This window comes from Citrus sinensis, chromosome 4 (assembly GCF_022201045.2).
Source record: "Citrus sinensis cultivar Valencia sweet orange chromosome 4, DVS_A1.0, whole genome shotgun sequence".
In the NCBI taxonomy this organism is placed as follows: domain Eukaryota; kingdom Viridiplantae; phylum Streptophyta; class Magnoliopsida; order Sapindales; family Rutaceae; genus Citrus; species Citrus sinensis.
The window spans coordinates 16,917,377-16,921,443 of NC_068559.1; positions in this window are offsets into that span (position 1 = coordinate 16,917,377).

A 4,067-nucleotide genomic window follows, 5' to 3' on the forward strand; every position below is an offset into this window, starting at 1 on the left:
TGCCGGGGTACAAAACTTCAAATCTACGCCCAAGTTTTGGCAAAACTCTCTAAAATTGTGGTTGTCAAATCGCCTCACATTATCTGTTATGATGGCATAGGGAATTTCGTATCTGTAAATAATGTTCTTCCAAACAAAACCAGTTGTCTTCTTCTCCGTGATTTGACTAAGGGCTTCCACTTCCACCCATTTTGTGAAATAATCTATAGCCACAATTGTATGTGTCGCAGCTCCTCGGCATTTAGGCAATGGACCAATCAGGTCAATCCCCCACTAGGCAAAAGGCCAAGGGGATGACATAGCAGTTAATTTCTCTAGGGGCTGAGCAGGGATATCTAAGAAACTTTGGCAGGCTTTACAACTTTTGGTCATCTCCTTCGCATCCTGGTGCATAGTCGGCCAAAAATATCCCTGTCGTAGCACTTTGAACGCTAAAGTCCTTACTCCAGAATAATTGCCGCATATTCCCTCATGTATTTCTCTTAACACATAATCAGCTTCCTCGACGTCTAAGCATCTCAACAGGGGCAAGGTGAACCCTCGGCGGTAAAGCACCCCATCAAGCATCGTATACCTTGCTGCTCGACATTTCAATTTCCTTGCTTGCTTTCTATCCTCTGGTAAAATGCCGTCACGGATGTACAAGAGAATTGGATCCATCCAGGACCTTTCGGTGTCCACCCTAATTACTTCTATTTCCTTCCCTATGCTTGGCGAAGTCCTTACTTATAATGGGACTGTCTTGGGCAACTTCGGATTGGCAGTCGCTGCCATTCTGGCCTACATATCTGCTCGGTAATTTTTTGTCCTAACTATCTGCTTTACTTCTACCTCTCAGAAGAGCTCAATCATCTGCTTTGCCTTCTTCAAATAAATCTCTATCTTCTCTCCCCTTGCTTGAAATTGCTAATTGAGCTGATTGCAGACCAGCTGGGAATCTGCTTGGATTTGCACCCTTTCCTCTTGTAGTGCGTGTGTCAACCCGAGCCCTGTGACGAAGGCTTCGTATTCTGCCTGATTATTCGTGAGCTGAAATTCAAACTTCACTGCGTATGACACCTCGGCCCCTTTTGGGCTTCATATTACCCATCTTTGTCGGCGTAATGATCTTTCTGTTGAAGATTATATCATTCATTTCCGCACTCAGTGTCTTTGTCTCCAAACTCGCATTTTGCTCCGTTTTATTCAGTCCACTGTTCTTCCTAGATCAGGACATTTGGATGAGGTTTCCCACATGGACGTTGCTTTGATTGATTGTATTCTTAGACGTCGTCCGGTTAACTTGGGCTATACCATCATCCAAACCATGTTGACCATACCTGCCTTGATTACCCGCTCCCTTCCATATGGTCACTTCATTACCCGAATCCTTAAATATTTTGATGTACCGATTCAAGAACCGTCGTGTAGACCGTCTAAGGGTATCGGGGATGACACTATATTTGGCTTAGACTTTGAGTGGAAAAATGACACTTGGGTCAAATTTACTGAAAACAATTTTACCTTTCTTGCTCCAAGTGATGATCGGCCACTTAATGCTGTGGTTCCAGCCGATCAGCTACCCGTTTTCTCACACTCATTTCGGGGGCAACATAGACGCCGAGATCCTCCGGTGATTGCTTCAACTCCTGGTGCCTCTGCATCCGCTTCATCACTTCCACAGCCTCCTACCTCTGAAGAGGTTACTCTTCAGCAGCTTATGGATGAGGTGAGGACACTCTCTATGCGGCAGATTGAGTTTCAGCGGCAACAGCATCAGTTCATTCATGGACAGCGCCTCATCTTTGAGCACTTCAGCATTCCATATCCTTATCCTCCTCCATCACCACCATCCTCACCACCTCAGTAGTCTCTTATGCTTTTATTTGAACACACCTACATATCATTTACTGCTTTATGTCCTTTTATTTTTGACTATATGGATGGTTATTATGCTTTTGGATTATGTATTTTTTTTTATGATATGGATTTGTTTTGATTGTTTGTTATGGATTATATGGATTTCCTTATGATTATGGATATTTTTGAACTAATGTGCTTGTATTGAGACTTTGATGATTAATAGGGGGAGCTTTTATTCTTTTTTATGATGAAGGGGGAGAATAATCTAATATGTGTTATAAAAATATGCATGTATACAGGGGGAGTATGCATGTATACAGGGGGAGTCTTTTAAATAATTTTTAAATCAGTTTTTTAACCTTGCATTGATTAAGGGGGAGCTTTTCATAATTAGATTAAATTTTTATAATGTGTTTTGCCATCATAAAAAATGGAGAGATTGTTAGCCTATATGGCTATAGATATTGATTTTAATGATAACAAACCACATGTGTTGATTAAACACAGATTTGTGAATTGTGCTTTTATAATAAGAAAATGATGTTATGGGATTAAAGTATTTTGGACTAAAATGAAAGTATTTTAAAACCTTTGATATTGTTTTAAAATTTCAGATTTGGACCTATTTGAAAATATTTAAATATTTTGGGTCATTCTATAATTTCACATAGTTTGGGTGAAATCATAATTTTAGAAAGTTTTGGGATTGACAAAGCATTATTTAGAAATTCTGAAATTGGACCTATTTGAAAGCTTTCATAACGTTTTGGGTCATAATACAGTTTTATAAAGTTTTGGGGTCAAACTATAATTTTGGAAAATATTTCACTGTAGCAGTTACTGTATCAAGTGGCTAACTAGATAAGGTAAGCGGCAATCCAGATTTTGGGCAGTAAGCTTTTGGAGCATAAACGGCTATTCGGATATCGTAAGCGGCATGCCGGATGTTTTGAAATTTAAATTTTTGTTGTAACGGTAACATAAAAGCAGCTAATCGGATTCCGAAAGTGGCAAGCCGGTTATCATTAAAAAACACATAACGGCTAGTTTTTGGGCTCAAACTATATAAACTCAAATCCAATTCACTTTCATTCTCTCTAGCAAGCAGAATAAAAAGCACACAACATATCTTGAGCTCTCAATTCGCAAGTCATTATTCATTGAATCATTGTTGTTCTTCAATTTGTACATCTACTCTTCAAGAGAGTTTTTGTTGTAACTTTCGTTTCTTCATCTTAATTGTGAGTGTTTGAGTGTGTGAGACACTTGAGTGAAGAGATTGAGAGATAATCTCTTTGTTGTAAAGGTTCATTGACACCTTGAAGTCAATTGTAAACATTTAAAGCCTTGAAAGGCTTGGATAGTGAAATCCTCAAGCTTAAATCGCTTAGAGGCGTGGACGTAGGCGGGGATTGCCGAACCACGTAAAAATTTGTGTGTTTGTTTCTTTTCTCTCTTACTCATTTGTTATTGTGCTTTTATTGAACTTATTGCTTTCAGATTTATTAAGGCGTTAGATTGGATTGTTGTGTGGCTTTGTTAGGATAATTTTTAAAATACCAATTCACCCCCTCTCAGGTTGCACACTTGTATTTCACAATTTACCTAGCAACATAGAGGACCCAAGAAGCGAAGGTAAAGAGGACCGCAAAATGATTAACTTAAGATCTTGAAAGAATATTCATAGTCCAGTTGGTGTACCAAAAAGAAGAGTTGAGTCCACTTTAATCTGGAAAGAAACTCAAATTAAAGAAGAACCACAATCCTCCACTTCACAACAAAACAACCAAGCTACAACATCTGTAGAAAATGATGATCCAACACCAGTGGATAGTATTGCTACAGCACCAACCTAGAACATGGTAAAAGAAAAGTAGTCTGCACAGACTGCTGTAGCATAACAATTTAGGCAACCACCACCATTTCGTCAAAGGTTCCAGAGACAGTAACAAAAGAAGAATTATAGTAAAATCTTGGGAATATTGAAACAACTACATATAGATATCCCTTTTATGGAAGCTCTAGAGCAAATGCCAAATTATGTGAAATTTTTTAAGGACATTTTGACAAATAAAAGAAAACTTGGAGAATTTGAAACAGTTGCTCTAACACAAGAGTGCAGTCGTATGCTTCAGAATAAGATACCGCAGAAGATGAAAGATCCAGGAAGCTTCACAATCTCATCTTCCATTAGCACTAAATACAGTGGCAAAGCACTCTATAAT